Raw genomic sequence first — 20272 nt, 5'->3', positions numbered from 1 at the left:
TGTCTTATATCTTTTTTAATTTTTATTTTCGCTTCTTGGCAGCCGCCAGTTGGCCCCATGGAGCTGGTAAATTAGGCAAAAGCCAAAGGGCCCACAGAAACTCAGCATTGGGCCAAAAACGAATCGCTCCCAGTGCAACGAAAAAAAAAAGTCTTTGGTGGAATTCGCGACAGAGCAGAAGTCAATTGGAATGGAAATTGCAGCGAAGGGTCAATGAGTGGCACGTGAGTCGATCAAAAAGCGATGCGACGGGGAATATTTAATAGTTTTTATGGCTAACTTGGTCTTAATATTTTATTTTTAAATAATGAAACTATTTTTTATTTATTTGTTTATTTATATGAAGGGATTCTTCTAACTATAAAGACATGGTACGCTTAAACCGATTAAAACAATTATGTCAAACAAGAATTAAGATCAATGTTAATAGGTACTAAATTATTTTAAACACATTTTTTTTAGCAAAGTCAAATTAATAAGTAGAATTTTTAGTTTGTAATCTTTATTGGGAAAAAAACTCTTTTTTTCATTTAAAACTATATTTTTTACATATGAAGTGAGCTCGCAAGCAATGATTTGCTAACCGGTTAAGTTCGCAAATCAAGCTTCTCTGTTTTCCCAGCAGGGAAAGAAAACAATTCAATTAGCTGCTATTTGGGCGCAAGGAAACAAGCTTTGCCCAAGTCCGAGTTTGGAGATGCCCTGCCGTCTATTTCTTTCTTGGCCCACTCATCTCAGCTCACTCCCCCAACTCTTGGCCACCGCCAGTTGTATTATTATTGTTGCTATGCCTGTCGAGCGGCCAAGTTGCAGCTCTGGCGCTGAAGGCAGAGGCCGGAACACCAGAACATCAGAACACCAGAACGAGCGGCTGCGCCCGGCTCAAGTGGCTCCCACTTCCACTCGCGCCAAAAGCTTATGCTTTGGATTTTTCGCAGCTATCGCCACTCGAGCACACAGTCCCACATACACCGGCGGTCGGAAAAATAGCTCAAGAAATTGCAGCATTTTCATCGCTTTTTTTCTCGGGAGGCAAAGAAAGGTTCTTAGGATTTTCTACCTTATAATAACCTTTAGTATATTATTTCATATTTTTTCCAAATCAACCTTTTTAAGTTTTTAACTGTTTAAAAATTGTCAGAAAAGCATTAGTTACTTGTAAAATATGAATTTTAGTTTTTTTTTCAAACTGTCTTTAGCTTTGCAGACATAATAAATAGGTTGCAAATCCTCTTTATTCTTTATTTTTAAATTGAAGTTGAAAATGAAATGCATTTTTTAATATAAACTGACCCCTTGGTGGACCTCAAGTGGGTAAGAAATCTTAATAAATATGTTGCAAGAACCCGATAATCTCTTTAAGGACACTTTTACCTTTAGGTGGCTTAAAAAAATAAGGTAAAGTGATATTCATGGAAACTAAATGTCAAAATCATTAAACTTCTGCATTACAAAATTATTAAGCTACTATTTTGACCTCCGCTGTGCATACACATGCCCAGCGCCTCCTCCCGCACAGTACACACTCGAAATGTGCTGACAAAGACCTAATCTAGGGCGTCTATAAACATGCGCTCGGGTCTAGCGTATATGGTATAAAGTATAACGTATAGAGAATAACATATGGCGCAGTGGCACTGGCACTGGGTCTAACGGCATAGTTAGGGCTGCTTTGGACAGGTCGGATTCGCAGGACTCGCAGGACTCGCAGGAGGGATCGGGATCTGAAGCTAAAGCTGAGTCTGCGTACGTGTTGATAACTGCAGAGATGATGACGACGATGACGACGGTGATGATGGGGGGCAGTGGAATGGAACAGGACGGAAGCATCCGCATTGCAGTGGGGGCCACTCAGGAGCGTTTGACTCTAGTTGGGGCAAGATTTTTAATGATTGGCACGATTGTCTTAGCTACTTAATGACGTTCTCGAGTGCTGCCAACAGCCCCCGATAGGTGCCGCCTTTGTGCCGCTTTCGTGTCAACTAGCAAGTCATACTACTACTACTATACTCACTCGTACAACTGAATGAACTTTGCCGTCTGCAGTCGGGCATCCAACCAGTCAGCCTCATTCGCCCCATCCGCCCCATTCTCCTCGGGAAATCAGCCCCGGCAACGTAATTTAATTTTAATTTCGCAAGCAGTTTGCTGGAAGTAATTGTATGCATTGAAAATGTATTTGCTGCTATCGCCTGAAACACTCGTCGCCCATTTCGACTTCGACTTTGGGGCTTTTGGCTCGGGATCAGTCTCAGTCTCATTCTCATAATCACAGTCAGAGTTCCTCTTTTCATCTATATGTACATATATGAATCTCTGGATGAAAGGCCGTCGCTGGCTTTTCGTTTGGCTCCTCCTTGTGATTTGTGTCAAACTTTAACAACATTTTTGAAACACAATACGCGACACGCTCGGCGTTTTGCTATTTTGGAAGTGCGTTCAACTGAAATACTATTTATATATGCACCAAAGATACAGATACAGATACATTTGCATTTGCAGAACGGTAGCGTACGGTACATTACTCATGCAACAAATAACCAAATAGGACACAAGAGCTGAGGGGGCAGCAAAAAACAGCCAGAAAAGTGAATTTATCGAAAAAAGTGAGGAGGGAAGACAAAAAGCAAGTAGAATCCATGCATGCATATCGCTCACATTTCGATGCCGCTTAGCGATAAAAGCGGCACCAGACTCTGCCCGAGATACTTTGAGCAAATAAATATGCATTTCTCGATTTACCCCTCGCCTTTTATTATTATTATTGTTATTATTGTTTGTCTGTTTGTTTGTTTGTTTGTTTGCCAGCTTGTGTCATGGAAATGAAAATGAAGCCAGCTCGAAGGAGAGCTTCGCCTCTGTTTGCGCCGAGCATTATGACTGTGTGCATATCCGGGCTTATTTCTCTCGCAGCGCCTCTCGATTTGACGCCGCCAAATTGTCCAGGTAAAGTCAATAGATGGCTGAAAAGAGTTCAAAAGGTTGCAGCAAACAGCGCCGAGGGATTGTCTATCATGTGTCGAGGGTCATACATACAATCGGTGACAAGCAAGCCTTTTTTGTGAATTGATATGAACCGTATGTACTGCGATTCACTCGTAAAACACTTATTTGAAGGTTTAAGGAACATATACTACTACTAGTTATAAATGTTTTTATAAATTGATTGTAAATATTTGTTTAATTAAATATGATATATTGTTGTGTCAGGAGGATATATTAATTATTACCAACCTTCCAGATTTTTAATATTTAGGTAAATATTTGTAAATATTTTAATTATTGTTTAAAATATGCTATTGGCAGTAATGTGAGTGACATTTTAAGTTTTTTAATTTGATTTAAGTTTTTTATATAGTATTAGAGATAAGTTGATTTTCTTATTTTACTTTTCCAGCATAGGGTATATTTAAACACAAACACTTATGCCAAATAATGAACTAAAAAAGATGTTGAATTCTTTTTTCGCCAATAACACCAACCGGTAATGGAGCACTTAAGAAACGGTTTAGTGCGAAAACCATTTACGCGCTGCAATTAAAGTTTTAGCTAACACTCAAAACTAGATTTGCCACTCTATAACTCTTCAATTTGTAGACTAGAACTGACAGTCGATTGCCACCCGGCAGTAGAAATTCAATCAGGAAACAAACGATGATGAAAAATATTTTTGCTGCTGGTTTTAAAAATCAAAAATTTGTGAAATTTTTGGAAACACGCCTGGGCGAACACCTCAGGATGCAGACAAAGGGGCGTGAAAGGGGCGTCATAGTCATCGTCATCACCATTGCCATCGCTGTCGTTGCCTCGTTCGATTTCCTGATTAATTTATGCCACTCGACGGCGAAGGCAGTTAGCAACAATTTGCCGCAAGCAGAAGCGTCAAATTGAAATATCTCAGCACGGCAAGCGAAAGAACGGAGGAGAAGAAAATAAAATTGTCAATAAAATAAGTGCCGGACGGCTGCCCAGCTACCCTCGGTTTGTTTCGAAACGCCCACCTCTTTCTCAATTCGAATCCGAATACGAATCCCCTGCCCTTTCCCTATTCCCAGCCAGTTACTCAGTGCGTCCATCAGTCAAAGTTCAGTGCTTCCCTTTCTTCTCATTGAATTTGCCGTGCAACATTTCCTGTTTCTTTCACAGTCGTTGACTTTCACCCGCCGACTCTTTCTACACAATGCGAAACTCAGTTAGTTTCTTAAGATTTTAGAGTTAAAATAAGTTTAAATAAATAGCAAACAAGACGTGGAACACAAATAAGGACAACACAAAAGAAATTTGTATTCATTTGTTTTTAGATTAGTAACAAAAGAAAAAAAACATATGTACACAAAATTTAAGCTTGCTTAAACTTAGGTTATCTAAAATATAATGAAGAATGAAATGATTTCTTGTATTTAAGCAATGCAGTGTACAGTATTTTAGAAAAGTTTATATAAATCCTTGTGTTCTCAAAAACCCTAGAAATAATAATGATAAAATGGTATAAACAGGAAACATGAATTTTTAATTTCGCATACAAAACCTTTTTGTGTTTTACAGTGCACTTGTTTTTTTAACCACATTCCCCGATCTATCTTCGTGGATGTTTTTGCAGCTCGCTTCATATTCTTTTGAATGTGATTATCCTGAGGCTGTGGCCACCGCATCTTGGCCCTGATAGAATGGTTTGTCGCAAACCGAGTATCCGCCTGCGTTCGCTTTTGCATTGCATTTAATGTCCTGCTGGCTGGCCAATGGCTCCTCGTCCCTCCGCTTCTATTCCAACCGCCTGCTCTCCACTCCTCTGGGTCTGTCTCTGTCTCCAGTTTCGCTGTTTTGTTGACTTTGGCACGAGTTTGGTTAAAAAGTTCACACATGCCGCACACTCGTTCTCGTTTTTCAGCTGAACAGCTGCGGTCAGAATAACAGCAATGCAAAGCAATGCAGGCCAAGTTCCTCAAGTTGGCTTAAATGGTTTTACTTAAAAAGTTTTAGTACAATATTGTTGTTAATTAAATTATGGTTTCAAATATTATAATATCACTTGAAACTATCGCACAAATATTATTGCACTTTACCATATAAGCAAAAAATCGAAATATTAAAAGTTCCATGATAAAATCTGCTGATTTGATTGATATTGTAGGTCTTAAGACATTTATATAGAAAAATATAAATGTTTTTTAAAATCAATAAAAATCTAAGGAACGTATATTTAGACACTTTGTGTGTTTCGAAATTTAATGACATAATATTTTGGAAGAAACTTAAAAACTTTATAGTATTTTATAATCTTTAGTCAACAGTTTTAGTAGATTAAATTTGTAACTATCATATTTTCCTAATCTTAAAGATTCCTTGCATCTACTATTTTGATCCTGACCGTCAGTGCGAGTGCCCTGGTCTTCTGGCCATGTTGTTGCGCCTTTGGCTCTGGCCGTAGACACGTTGTTGTTTTACTCCTCCATCTTTCCGCCGCGTTCTCGTGTTGGCTATCAACTTTAGGGGGCGTAGCTGGTTTGAATATTTACACAAGTGACACTGAATATATAGTGTGTGTGTATGTGTAGAGCGTTCCAGCAACTACAGGACTGCAGGACTGCTTCTCGCTCTGGTCCTGCCAACAATTAATTAACTTGTACGAAGTATCAAAATGTCGTGTAGCCTTTGGGCCCCTAAAACCGTTTTGGATGCGGAGATTTTTCGATGGGTGACAGGTGGTGGGGGTAGCGGGATTGAGGCTTGCAATTTCAAGCCGGTGCCTAAGTGCATGCTACGTAAATTTTAAATTAATAAGCATCCAGCCTTATCCTGTACCCACTGCCATCTAGGTACAGTCCGCCCCGCCAGCTTTCTCCTTCAATTGCAGCCGCATGTGGCGCTTGTCATATGCCATTATTATGGAATGTTCATTCTGGCCCAACTAATAGACAATTTTTTGGCAGCCAAAAACGGAACACGACAATGCAGACAGAAGGGCAGAGAGAGAGGGGCATAGGGCAGTAGATAGAGATAGAGACAGAGCACTGAGGTAGGTGGAAGGATACAAGACGAGGCCATGTCGTGACGTTGCCAAGGATTCGCCTCGTGCTCCGTGTGCAGCGGAAGCATTTAAATTAAGGACGACACATTAAAATTATGCAATAACAACAAACTATTATTATTATAATAACGGCAGAGGTAAAGCGAAAGCGGGAAAAGGGTATCCCAAAATATAGATTAAGGCCCAGCATGCCGCCCCATGGCTTTTCAATTTGCTAAATCTTAACAAGAACATTATGAGTCGAGCAAATACGTAGGGACCAGCTAACTGAACTTTACCAACTTTTAGTTGCAAAAGACAGAGAAAGCTGGGTGCAGAACATTTAATGAGCGCTGTGAGTGTCAACACCAAACTTGTGGGAGTCTCGTCTCTGTGTATGTCCGACCACCCCCCTTTTTTTTGGGTCTTTTCGCTTTTTGTCGGCTCGGGAAGTCATAAGTCGCTGGCGAAAAGAAGAGAAAAAAAACTGAAAATAGGCAAAGCAGACGAGCAAATATGCAGTCAGACAGTCGGGCACAAAAGTCGAGCCACTGCAGCACACTGCTTTTGGAGCTCCTCCTTCCATATATCCTCCGATTCACGTCACACACACTCGCCATCCTGGCCGGGTTATCGACTTTATGTGTTTGTTGTTTGGGCCCTTCCCTCGGTGTGTCTTTGGGCCCGTTTCAATTGCAGAACGAAGTCTCCCACACAGAGAAAATAGAAAATTATTGGCATCCTAATATTGGTCATCGTTTAAAATTTAGTTCCAAAGACATAAAACAGTCTCTGAGCCTATCATATGTTTTAAACTAATATATTACTTTACAGAATTTATATATTTATAAAGATTTGTATAGACCACAAGCTAACATAAAAACCCATAGAGTTCCTTTACTTAATTTGGTGGAAAGGATCTTTTCCTTATGATCGTAAAACTAAACTTAGGGACTCAAAGTTGGGCATTTAACACTTATGTTTTGTTATTAAGTGTACACATTTTTAAAAATTTTTGTATAATTTTTAATAGTTATATTGAAAATACATAAATTTCACCGTTTTTTCCTGTGCACTTTTCAACCTTTATATTGGTTCTACTACTCTGACTTTCTTTGAACAACTGAAAGTTTTTCGTCTGTTCGTGGCCAGTTTGTTTGGTGCCAGGCCAGGCAATTTTGACACGGCAAAGGTAAATATTCTTATCCTCGAGTGTCCGAGTTCAATAGTGAAAGCCACTTCGATATCTTTGCTTCCAGCTCAGTCTCATTAGAAGTTCCAGCAAACCGAACTTCGCACCAAAAAACCACTGAACAGCGACAACTTTTGCCTTCATTGTTTCCAGCTCGTTGCTCCTGTTTCCCTTTTTCCTTTCCCTCGCAGTCCCAGTCCCGGTCCGTTTTTCAGCATTTTCCTTTCTATTTTTGAGACTCTGCCGGCTGCAGTGCCTCTAAGTGACATTTTCCCCAACGGTTGTTAACCGCTCAGCCCAGCCAGACTAGCAGCCCATTTTCCCACTTTTCCCCATTAGAGGGCAAGTCACCGCACCATTGTCAGGGGCCTTAGCTGCGCTTCCGTTCGCAGAGCAGTCAAATATATTGCTAACTTCCTGCCTGCTACCAAAGCCAAGCTCCTACTTGATAGGCTTCCCTCGCACACTCGCACACACACGGCGGAGAAATGAAGGAAGTGCTGGAGGAAGAATGCTCAGGAGCAATGAACACCCCGATACCCTAACCAAGTTTCTTCAGGAATTTTCATAAATTTTAAAATAGGTTTGATCACATTTCCTTGGAAGAAGCTCGTGTTTTTTGCTTTTCCTAAGCTATTTGTTAAAATTTTTTTTTGCGTTCCCGATTCTTAAGATATATATGGTACTCATTAAGTTGTGTTTATTTTTGATTGTACTATTTTGTATTTAATTTAGTTTGGTTACTTGTATATTAAATTATTGTTAGTACTTTGAACTCAAATCAATGTATGTACTTTTATTTAAACATAATGTGACCAATAAACGGCTTTTTTAAACAAAACTTTTTAAGCTATTTATAAGCTATTAAAATAAATTAAAATATAAATTTATTTTAAGAACTTGTGTCCACAGTATTCAACACTATTCTCTTATTAAGTCTGTTTTTAACTTAAGCCAATAATAGAGTATGCAGCACAAAAAAAAATCGAAGAGATGGTAAAAATCCGCACAGAGTCGACATCGATTAAGTTATTACGAAATTGTGCGCTACGTGTCTTCCGCGCTGATTCTACTACCACTTCTTTCTTGACTTCCTGTGCTTCCCATGGATATATATAAGTATACGTGGGTCCTAGTCTAGCCGAAAGCCACCCGCAATCTGCCAGGACCTCACGTAACTCGCTGTCTGTGTGAGTGAGCCTTTCATTTTGCTGGTGGCCTTAAATTGGGTCAGACCAAAAATTTGTGTAGCTCCTTTGCATAACCAAAAATTGTTTCGGTTGTTGCAGACAACACGGATGAATGTTGGTTGTTGTTATTGCTGCTAGCTGTTGCAAGTTGCTGCTGGTGTTTTAGGGGGTTTTTGCTTGGGTTTCTAGAATAATGTCAGCTGGAAGTTGGCTCTGATTGACATGCGTTTATGGCTCTAGTCTGGCTGGTGTTGCTGCTGCAGATGTTGCTGCTGCTGCTGACGTTGCTGCTGTTGTTGTTGCCGCCGCTGTTGTTGCTGCTGCTGAGGTCAAGTCAAAGAGTGTCACAACATGTCTGCTTCCGGTAGACGCACACACATTCGCAATGTCACACAGACACAGGGGGAGGTGTTGTTTACATATTAAAGTTGCATGACCCCGCTGCAACAACAACACCGGCGACAGCAGCAGCAGCAGCAATCATTGCATCCACGAAGTTGCAGCCACGAAGTTGCAGCTCGTTAGTCGTGCGAAACGGTCCTTTAATGTGCCATCATCCTGTGTGATTTGAAGCCTGGCACGTGACTAAAACTAAAACACGGCACCAACGTGCAACGTGCAACGCGCAACCTGCAACACCAGTCAGCTGCTGCTGCCGAGCTCTCTTTGTCTCTCGCCGCTCTCTACCGGCTCTCTTAGCGGAGCCACTCTCTTAAATGCTCTCTTCAAGCTTTGACGCGTGGAAAGCGCTTTTCATTCATAAAAATGGCGTCAAGCTTTTTGCCGAGTTGTGGAAAAGCCTCGCCAGCTGGCGCCACTCTGACGACGTCTTCAAGGAAATGCCAGGCCAGGAATTAGCAAAAAAGCAGCAGACAGCGCAAAATGCATGTCTCCTTGCACATCCTTTCGACCATGTCCAACTCCGTGTCCATTTTCCATTTCCCATTTTCCGAGTCCGTGTTCGTGTCCGCCCCTAAATGTCAGCGCTTGTTTTGATGCTAGCTCACGCGCCGTAAACAACTTATTATTATTGCAAATGCTCCTTCGACTTTCGGCCGTCCCTTTTTGCACCGCGGCCAGAACTTTTGGCTTTCCCCACATTCCCTCCCTGGCTGCCTTTCAAATTTCGTTTTTTGTGTGCCGCAAACATACCTCTGGGAAACGGAAACGCAAACGCAGGCAGTTCTATTTAGCTTAAGTTATTGATACCCTGTAGAACGGTATGGTGGTGAGCAATGAAACAATGAAGTTCTGCTAAAACAACAAACTGGCTGCCTTGATTGTCAGTCAAGTCTCTCGACTTTTCCTTACATCATTGTTAAGATCCTTTTTATCTGATTTGAAAGACTATAAACTTATTACTGTTCAAAGTTTTTGAGCACACTCATTTCTCCAAAGTTTTGTTATTTAAACTATTTTTAAATTTAAAATAAAACTTAATATTTAGTGATATGCACCCTATATTTAGCAGACAATAAAATGTTGCAAGGATTGAAAGCATCTAATTATCTTGTTAAGCCAGATTTTTAGAAGAAATTGTAAGATTTTTTTATTTACTTAATATATAATTAATTAACTATAAAATTGTGTTTAGTACATATGACATATGACATAGTTTGACAAAGCTCTGAAAAGAATTTAAGGTTCATGTGATGCTTCGTAATTAAATTTATTGTCAAATAATTAGCTACTTGCAAGGAATTAATTTTTTTTAACATTTAAGTTGTTTGATTTAAGCACTTTCCACAGATAGTTGAAATGTTTGATCTGCGGCTTTCCTAGGGTATCTCCACATCGTCTACCCATCTGCTACTCATTACTTACCCGGTTTTTGCTACCTTTGTGCTCTGACGTTGGCAATCTACTCCGGTGGATCAGTTGCCCACGGACTCGGGGGACGAGGGAGCTGCAGGACGTTGCTTAAGTGGCTCCTGCTTGGCCTCCGTCCATGTCAAAATCTATCTCATTGGCTGTGCCAACTTTTTGACTGCGAGCCCGAACTCTTTCGCTTGCATTTCAATGCAACTACGCCCTCGACCACGCCCCCGATTCTGTCAAACTTTTATCTACGAGGTTGCCCAGCACAATATATATTAGTTTTTTTGGAGCTTGCCTCCTTTTTATTTGCAATTTTTTGTTGTGTTATGTGTGTGTGTGTGCTTATAAATCATAAATACATATTTTACGAGCTCGTTTGTGGTAGGGACTCACATTTCATTTGAAATAATTTGTGGCATATTGGCAATTATTCATTCTGTTCTTTATTTTTTCCTTGCCATATTTCGCAGTCCTTTCTCGGAACGGCTTAAGAGCGTCGGCAAATTGTTGTGATGTGGATTTCGTCCTGGATTTGGCTTGGCTTTATCTTTCGTCCTGGCAGAATGTTGCTGGTGACATAGCACAAAAGGTGGGGCATCTTGGTTTTGGGTTCTGCGATATCTGGGATAGGTAACAACTGTGCCTTCAGCGGGGGCAGGGTTAATGGGGCACCGAGGCAGAAGTTGATTTAGTGCCTCGGTCGATGATAAGCCGCGTGTACTGCCTCTTCCATTCCCACGGAACCATCATAATAACTGCTATAGGGAAATTGAGTTACGGCCAATACATGCGGAAATGGCTTAGGACGCTGAGATGAATATATTAGTTTTCGGGGGAATGGTTGAAAACGAAAATTACTTCTGTACTTCAGTTAAGATGTGTGCCTTAACAATATTCCAATTTTGAATTTATTTTCATATGGTAAGATATCTAGTTACAAAGTACGAATAAAATATCTTTATTATTTGATCTCGGTTATGTTTGTATAGTACTCAAAATTAATAGGTTTCTCACCGCTTATAAAAGTATGATTTAGTTAAGAACAAAAATACTTGTTTAAATTTTTAGATGCGTTTAAAATTCTCGCCAAAACTAATTTGAATAATCAAATTTAGTCCAATTTGTTGCCTTTTGCTTTGGGGATACAGCCAATCCGACCGACATTCGATTTTATAGAAAGTGGTGGCAACAAAAAGGGTTAGAGAGGTTAACTATCATTACAAATTTGACTCGATTAACCTTTTCAATTTAACACACACACTCGGTGAAATACAAAACGAGTCATCAAGTTCACGAGAAACCAAATCAAAAGGCTAAAGGGATCGCCCAAAGGGGGCGTGGCTTGCACTAACTCCCTCTTTATCTATACAGCTATTGGTTTCGCCCTCGCTTTCGTTTCCGGTTCGTTTTATACACTTAAAAAAAGTGTCTTAATTAAGCCCTAAAATTTTTTTTATAATACTCCTTAATGTTAAGTGTAGTACATTATCATTATATGGTGTGGTGTTTATATTAATGAAGACCATGCATTTAATTAATTTCAACATTCCATTATATTCGTTTTTAAAAATGCAGAATTTAAAAAAAACGAAGAAATACCTACACCGGTTTTTCTCTCTGTAGACAATTTCAATTGGTCTATAGGGCAGGTGTTAATGTATCTTTCAAATGCTGCCATTGAATTGAATTGAAAGTTAATTTGCCAATTGGTCCCAGAGCCCCCAGCACAAAAGGGGGTGATGAAAAAATGGGCTGGCAAGGGGTGGAGGTGGGTAAATTAAAGGAGGGGTAGCTGCAAGCTTGCAGTTTCAACTAGTTGTGCAAAGTGTGATTAAATGTTTTGTGTGCTGCAGCTTTCAGCTTTTGTTGCGTGTTTTTATTGCCACCCCTCAAACAAAGGGATGGTCGGCGAAGAGGGGATTTCGGAGGGGGTTTAGTGGCATGGAGTGCACATGACATTAGGCAACACTGTCCCACTGGCGAGGACATTTTCAAAATGTGCTGCCACAGACAAAGCCTTCCATCCGTCCCCAACCCCCCACTTGTTCCCACTCATTCATCGTGCTTCCTTTTTCTGCTGAGTTGCTAAAAAACTTCTTTTCAGCAAATGTTCTGTGGTTAAAAAGGGGGGGGGGGTGTTGTGTTTGCCGCAAACAAGCAACAAGACGTGGCAGAGAAAGGGGGCGGGAGGCGGGAGGCTATGTGGGTGGGAGCCACAACATCCCCAATGAAAGTGAAAAAAATCTGTTTGCATATTACATAGCCGGGCGAAGCCTTGTTGGGGATGCTGAGGACGCTGGAGGAGGACAGTGGGTCGCAGGACCTTCTTTTCCCCCCACCCTCCACCTACCGCACTTTTTCTTCCTGCCAGCAAATGCAGCTTCCAGCTGTGCACGCTAGGTGTCGCCCGCGTTGAAGGCAGGGCAAAAGGCGTTCGAGCATCTTCAAAGTTGAAGTAATGCGGCCTCAAGTGGCAGCCACCAACGGGGGAAAGCCCCTTCGCGTTCTTCTACCCCATACCGCAACTCCTGCACTCGGAGAAAATATATTTACATTTCCTTTTTCATCACTAGATATTAAAATAACTACAAACTCGGTGCCTACAAACACGATGTGAAGTAAAATGGCAGTCCCTTTAAGACCCAATTATTCCTGCCTCAAAACGGCCAGCAATTCAAAGGCTCACAATGAATTTTTATGACTTTATAAATATGAATATTCTTAAAAATTAGAGGCAACAGAAAGCCAAAATATTTTAAGATGACCAAATTCTATAAGAAACTTATGTTCTTTTAAAAGTCTACTTATTATAATTAAATAAAAATATTTTGTTCGAAAATATAGGATTGAAATAAAAAAATATTTCTTAATAAGTTGGTTCCCCTACAACATTTATTGCAGTGTACTTAGGCTGCCTGTCGCCATTTAAAATTGCTTGTCCTCACCTGAGTTTGGGTGTGTGGGCGTGTGTACCTGTGTGTGTTATGTTTGAATGAACGCCTGCGTCTTTTATCTTTTCATAAATTTTCCTGCTTTTGTGCCTCTTTCTCTGCCGTTTTCCCCACCCCACCATACACCCCATTCCCCTCTGTTTCGCTTGCCCCCGGCCGCTGGTCGCACTTACAATCACTTTTATTTCGCGTCCCTTTCTGCGACTTTCCTTCGGCGAGTTTTCCCAACTTTTCTGCAGTCAGGCCAACAACAATTTTTAATGCTTACAAAATTTGAATTGAATTTGCCAACAGCACAAGGATGCTCTCTAAACTGCCGGAGCGCTTTCTCCGCTTTCTTCGCTGTTTATGTGTTTTCTTTTTATATTTTTTGTTTTTTTGTGCTCCCTTTTTCCAATTTGCATCCGCCGGCTGCCTTCAATTTGAGGACAACTTCAGCTCCAAATTCAACTTCAGATTCAGCATTTTGCCTTGCTATGCCACCTGCCTTTGAGCCAGTTGTCGGCATCCTTTTTGCCTAGTTTCACGCTTTGGTTTTCCTTAATCGCTTATCCCTGCAGCACTCACACACATACATGCAGTGAAAAAATTATCACACGCTAACAAGCTTTTATTCTTTTAAATTAAAAAAAATTATTGGAATTTTTACACATTTTAAAGCTTTTAAATATATTAAATATATACATTATTTTATAATCAATAAAAAGATTATTTATTTTGTTTTGAAAACTAATTTTGAACTATTATTGAAATTTTTTTGATATTGTATGTTTGTCAGACAAAGCTTATTTTTGTGGTGAATAATATTTACAAAATTTTGTAATTTGTTTTGTAGCTATATAAATTATTTCTATACATATTTGTTGCCACTGAAAGATTAAAGGTAATGTTGATAACAGGTAGATTTATTTCAAAATACTACACTAAAGTTGTTAGTTTTATATATAATGGTTGTGAAATTCCTTAATATCTCTTAGGCATACTGTTATTTTTTCTCTCTGTACAGACATATAGCCCGAAAGTGACGTAACAATGCCCAGAGCGACCAAGTGCAATGTAACCGCCCAAGGGCCTGCAGCTCTTAGTAATTGGAGTAGCATGAGATTTCGGGGCGGGGGAGGTGCAAATGTGCATTTAATTCGTGCGAAAATTGTGGCAAGAAAGGGCGGTAGAGGGGGCGTGGTCGAGGAAGGCTGGGAGGGCAATGGCAAGCTGCGAGCCGAATGATGGATGGAGTTGCAAAAGCTTTTGATTTATATTGCCATCGTCTGGCAAGGCCATAAATATATGCTGCTTGTTGATTATGCATTGGACGCACCGAAAACCTTTTAGTTTGTGGTGGGTTCATGTGTGTGCGTCCCTTGTTTGCGTGTGCGAACTTACGTGTGCGTGTGTGCGTGCGTGTGTATGTGCGACAAGGTTGTGGTTCCAGTTCCAGTTCCGGATATTGTGGTAAACAACAGGAGGAAGTGCTGTCGATGCTCGGGCAGAGAATCAATTAGAAAGACCAAAAACAAGCATTCTAAGAGGAACCCAAAGAAATCAATACACTTGGCTTCACCACTTTAACAAAGTTTAAAGATCGAAAATAGGGGTAAAAGCGTTTGCTTTTGCCTAAAAAGATTTCACATGTATCGGATATAACATTTAAAAAGGAATTGTTATAGAGAAGTTAGTAAAATGAAATTAATCCTTAATGGCCGAGCTTGCATTTACAATTTTTCCTTGGTAAGTGTTTTTTTGGAATATTTAAAACATCCTTTATCTTCAAATGAGTTTCTTTCGAAATTAGGTAAATAAAAAATGCTTCGCCATGATTTAAAAAACTGGGAAAGCTGGGTACTAAAATACTTGAGCGCTTGGTGACCAATTTTACTGAAATAGTAGGACTACAAGTCTTTACTAAAATCAGTATTTAGTAAATCGGCACGCAAAGCTATTCTATATTTAAAAACCGACCTATTGCAAAACAGAAATAATGTTATCAGTTGTTCAAATAAACCTTTGGTGAAAATTAACTGAATTTTGTTTTAACTGAACTAATTTCAATTCAACAGATATCTTAATATCACCCTTTAAATATATAATGTAAAGCAGATACCAAACATAACTTGTTAATGTCAACCGAATTGTGTCCCACAAATGCAACTTATTTAAAAGGCCTCATTCTGAATTAATTTTTTTTCATTTTGACAAGTTGTCTGTGCTTCTAATGGATTGGCGGCTGCTCTTTCACATAGCCCGAAATTTCCATCTCCCCGCCGCCACAGCCATTCATCATAACCATTCAAAGTTGCTCAATCCTTTTCCATATCCATTTCACAAATATGAAACTTGTTCATTGCCAACTTTAAAGGAACCAACTCGCTTCATCATTTAGGCATTCCAATGCCAACTCCTGTATTTTTTCTCATTCTATTTTGTGTGTGTGTGACCATGCATGTGTGTGAGTGGGATTCAGTGCGGCTGTGTGTGTTTGGGCGAGTAGGGGCTATTTTGCAACTCTCTTTTATATAGACCACAAATGCCGCACTTACGTAATACATCACAAAATGTCCAAACGAGGTAAAAGGATTTGCAGAGGTGCCCAGCAACTGCTGGCTGGCTCGGCACTGTTCTCCATATTTTTGTAAGCCAAAATGCAGCTTAACATATCAGCGCCAACGAACGATGCCAAGCGAAACGAAACGAAGCAAAGTGAAGCGCTGACCGTGCTCCATTCCGCAGCTCTGAAGGTCCACCCCCTACTCATTCCACTCCTCTGCCCGGCCTAAAGCACCTGCCAGGGGGCTGAGAAGAGAGGGGTGGGTGGAGGGGGGAAGGACCAAACCATGCCGGGCTAACGTGTTAGCTCACACAAACACACACACATTCAAGCTTGGAGGCTGCTGCGGTAATTAATGCAGCGCGTTTGCGAAAATGCGAATACGTTTCGCCAGCTACGAACGTTTTCAAGGTATGCCCTGGCCAAAGACAGTGGATAAAAACCACAAAACTTTCCAAAAAAAAAATGTGAATGTGAAACATGGAAGATAAAGAAAATCCCTTTGCTGAGCAAGTTAACAATTTAAATTTTTCAATAAGGTGAAAACCCAAAAGTAGTAAAATTTAAATTTTCCATTTTAAACTTTTGCTGAACACTTTATAATCACAAAAAAAGACAGAAAATGTATAACCTAAAAAGTTGTAGTTCTTGTATTCTGGATAAAGTAGTAACAGTTTTATAAAAAGATATTTTCGCATTATGTTATGTAGAAAATATGTTATGAACTATTTAAATTGAAAACGTAATGATTATAACAGTAAAAGGACAGCATTTCAGCCACTTAAGTAAAATGACTGTAATTATAAAAATTTCAAGCTAAAAAAAACATAATAAATATTGTCCCATAGCCCAAAAAATAAAGTTAATTATTATTTTATTGAACTTGTATCTTGGAAAATAAAACGTTTACCACAACAGTCATCAAATACTTCAAATAGTGAACCCGAAAACAATGCATGTTTAATAAATTTAGATTTCAGCATACCGACGAAGGCATTTCAAGGCTTATACCATCCCTACGAAAAATTTCACCCACAAATAACTTATGGACAAATTGAACCCCCCTAAAAATCGAATTCATTTTTCCATCTTTGCACGCATAACAAAAATACTTGCGCAAACTTTTTGAATATTTTAACTAAATTACTATGCCTGGGAAATGGAGTTAACTTGAGACTCGGCAACCACTGTCGAAATTGCAGGATATGCAAAGAGGGGCGCTAGCTCGGGATGGGGGGCATGGCCGGGGTTGACACATGGAGACGGGGCAAATGTATTCACGCTGAAACGATTTTGGGTGCACGGCGACACCTTGGTTTGGCGCCCGCTAACTGTAAACACATACATATGCACACTCGTACTTACACACACATACACACTCACACATCTGCATGTGTGAAAAGTTCCACGGCTAGCGCTGTTTTTGGCGAAATTTGCAAACGAAAACAGCTAAAGCGGGGAAAGCGGGAAAATCAGGCGAAATTTTAAATTTGAATATGTTTTTCTTACCCATCTACTTTTAGCCCGCTCCTTCGTCCTCGCACTATCTCTCCTTTTTGGCTGTCCAACGATCTCGTTTGCCATTTGTCTGCTCGTTTTGTCTTTTCCGAATTTTTACCCCATTTTAATGCCCTAGTAGTGGGTAATTCAGCACTTTGTTAATCATGGCTTGATTTTAAATGAATTTCCAAGCCTGTGCTTTTATTTTGAACTTATTTGAGGAATTTCTTTTTAGAGGATAGACTCTTCAGTAGTTTTTAAAGCACAAGAAACTCAATTATCTGATTTACCCTCAGGGTTTGCAAGAGTATTCCGATATTCGGTGACCGAAACTAGCCGTTCCTTCTTGTTTTTTAGTGTGTTTGTCTTACACACTCCCGTTGCTTGTGTTATTTATTTGTTAGTTTTGTGATTCAAATGTATTCCAGACCGCCTCCCCTACCCTCCCAGCACATGGCATCTTCTCCAACTGATTCTCTAGTCTATACGTAGCTTGTTTTTCTTTTTCATTCTTCTCCAAGTGCCGCTTATTATGCACATTTTAAATCATCTACGCAGCGACAAAGACTCAGGGAAACGGAAAGACGGGAGGGGCGAGGGAGCCGCTCTGCCAGCAGTTAAATTAAGCACATTTTCATACGATGCAATTCATATCTCAGAGATACAGTAGCTCGCATATTTTCCCAGAATATAATTCCTCCTCTCGCTCCTGCTTTCGCACTTTCGACTCACTTTGACTGCATATTGAAAATAATGTATATGTGGGAAAAGAGATTATGAAAAATTGGTTTGGCCACAAAAATTGCTCGAGGCTTATGGCAAGATGAAAAGTGTGTGGCATAATCTCCTAAATGCATCTAATTGCTGTCTTTGCGAGCGGAAATAATCTGTGGGCTCCACACGCTTCAAAATAAATATTCAAAGAAATATATTTCGACAGCAAAAGTTTATCCATTATGAAAAGTCACTCATAAATACTGCACTTTATTCAATGAAATCTATTGTTAATTTGATTTCAAGTTATCAAATTTTGGATTGTTTTTTCAACTGAAAACATATCTATTAAGGTAACAAAACTAATATTTTTGTGACAGGTTGACTTCAGCATAAACTCGATTGCTTGAAAAGACACAAAACAAAAATACATAAAGCTACAAGTATTTATTTATAGGAAATTATTAAAAGCATTGTTGCTTATGAAATACAACAAAATAATGAAAAAATAAATGCATGTCCTTTTTAACTACATAAAATTAAAAGAAATAATTACGAATTCCTATATTTAATAAACCAGGTCAGGTCGATCAAAGAAATGGGGAATTGGTGTAAACACAATTTGTGGCTATAAGAATTTTTAACTAAGCGGGACACGCAACATACTTGGGGTCTTCTATTAAATCGTAAAACATACAAAACTTCCTTTTTTTTGAGCAAACACACTTCAACCGGCACAACAGTTGCAGATTGCAGTTGGCAGTAGCATAACGGTAATTACGGGCCAAATGTCAGGCAGTATTCTACCGATTTCCGCTCTAAGTAACAACCATTGATTGCAGTTATTGTTGCTGCACTTTGATTGGTCCCCTCGCCCCATTTCCAATTTCCCATTTCCCACTCTGTAAACTCAGTTTACTGCTGGTTGTTTTGTTCGCCCACGTTTGAGCCAATTATCATAAGAAATAATTTATAGACCCAGTGCTGCGTGACAAACGAATAAAAAAGTGCACTTCAACTTTGATATTTTTACCTTGAAACTGTTTCCAAGTTGCTTCTATGTACATGTGCGAGTCTTTGGCAGCGCGAGTGTTTGTGTGCCATGCCCTAATGCATGCCAAATGGCTATGGGCATCAATAAAGCGTACGTCACTCTAATTGCACATGCCCCCATGTACTGCACAAAAATTCCATTTCGTTTACCAACAACATTTTCTGTTCGGTAATAAAAGGTATGCAGCTTTATATATATATATATATATAACATTTTTTAAATATTATATTTCCTCTATTTTAATTGTATCTTTACTTGAAAATAAATAAATTAATAAATATATAATATTGTATTAACATGATTAAACTGAATGACTTACCCAATCTGACCCATTTTTTTCGGCAGTGTAGACTGACTGGACACACATTGCAGTTACACTTTGCTTTTTCGCACGCTCCCTCTCGTTCTCGGTCTTTGTATGCAGTCAAAGGGGTGAAGGGCGGTGAAAACGTGGGAAAGGGGGTGGAAATCGGTGGATCTACGATTGGGTGTACGAGTACTGGATGGAACCGGGTGAACTGTAATGCCATTAGCTGGCAGCGGCGCGCAAAGCCATTTGAAAGTTCAACACGTTCAAAGGTCCCAACATGCTTCACACTCTTTCAGACTCGTTCACCCATTTTTATGGCCATCTCTTTCTACTGCTCCTTCCGACTCTTTCACTTCTGTCTTGGCCGTGTCCTTTTTGCGCAACTTTCACTGTTTATTCTGCTAAAAGCGCTAGCCAACACTCATGCACTCGAAAGTCTTACCAGCACTCGAAAAAAGAATGGACACTGGCCAGCCTATCTTAATGTTGTTAACGTAATGAATATTTATTATTTAATTTAATTGGGCAACAAATCATGTTCGCAAGCTTGTGATTTGTATCATGTTCTCCAAATCAGTTGTTTGTTTGGAAATATATGGCAGACAGAATTTGGCTTGTAATTTTTTTATACCTTATATGTTTGTTTAAAAAAATTATTTAGGAGCTACAGAAAAAAGCATAGGTCATAAATCATAGCGAAGATTTTTTTTTGTGTAAATGGGCGGGAAAAGCGAGCCAGGAAAAGTGGGCGTGGGGCAGACACTCAGACAGCTGGGTGTACAAATACAAAAAACTCAAACCGAAGCGCAGCTGCAAAAGCAACTGCCACTGCCTCTTTTAATTGACTTTTTATGCGCTCTACCCGTTTCCGACCCCCCCAAAGCAGTTGAATTTTACGCGCTTTAAGTTTGCCAATTGCATTCGTATTGGTCGGGTTTTCCCCGCTCTGCGATCCTCTTGCCAATTTCCATTGCCTATTCACAGGCGCCCA

General features: G+C 39.7%; 1 protein-coding gene across 14 annotated transcripts in view; it reads left to right on the top strand.

Moving 5' to 3' along the window:
• Positions 1-20272, top strand: part of LOC128257708 (RNA-binding protein Musashi homolog Rbp6) — a 178595-nt gene that overhangs the window by 20123 nt on the left and 138200 nt on the right. The gene's annotated exons all lie outside the window — the stretch shown is intronic.

This window comes from Drosophila gunungcola (genome assembly GCF_025200985.1).
Source record: "Drosophila gunungcola strain Sukarami chromosome 3L unlocalized genomic scaffold, Dgunungcola_SK_2 000002F, whole genome shotgun sequence".
Taxonomy (NCBI): domain Eukaryota; kingdom Metazoa; phylum Arthropoda; class Insecta; order Diptera; family Drosophilidae; genus Drosophila; species Drosophila gunungcola.
Note: the sequence above shows the minus strand (reverse complement) of the source record. Positions and strands in the feature narration are given on the sequence as shown.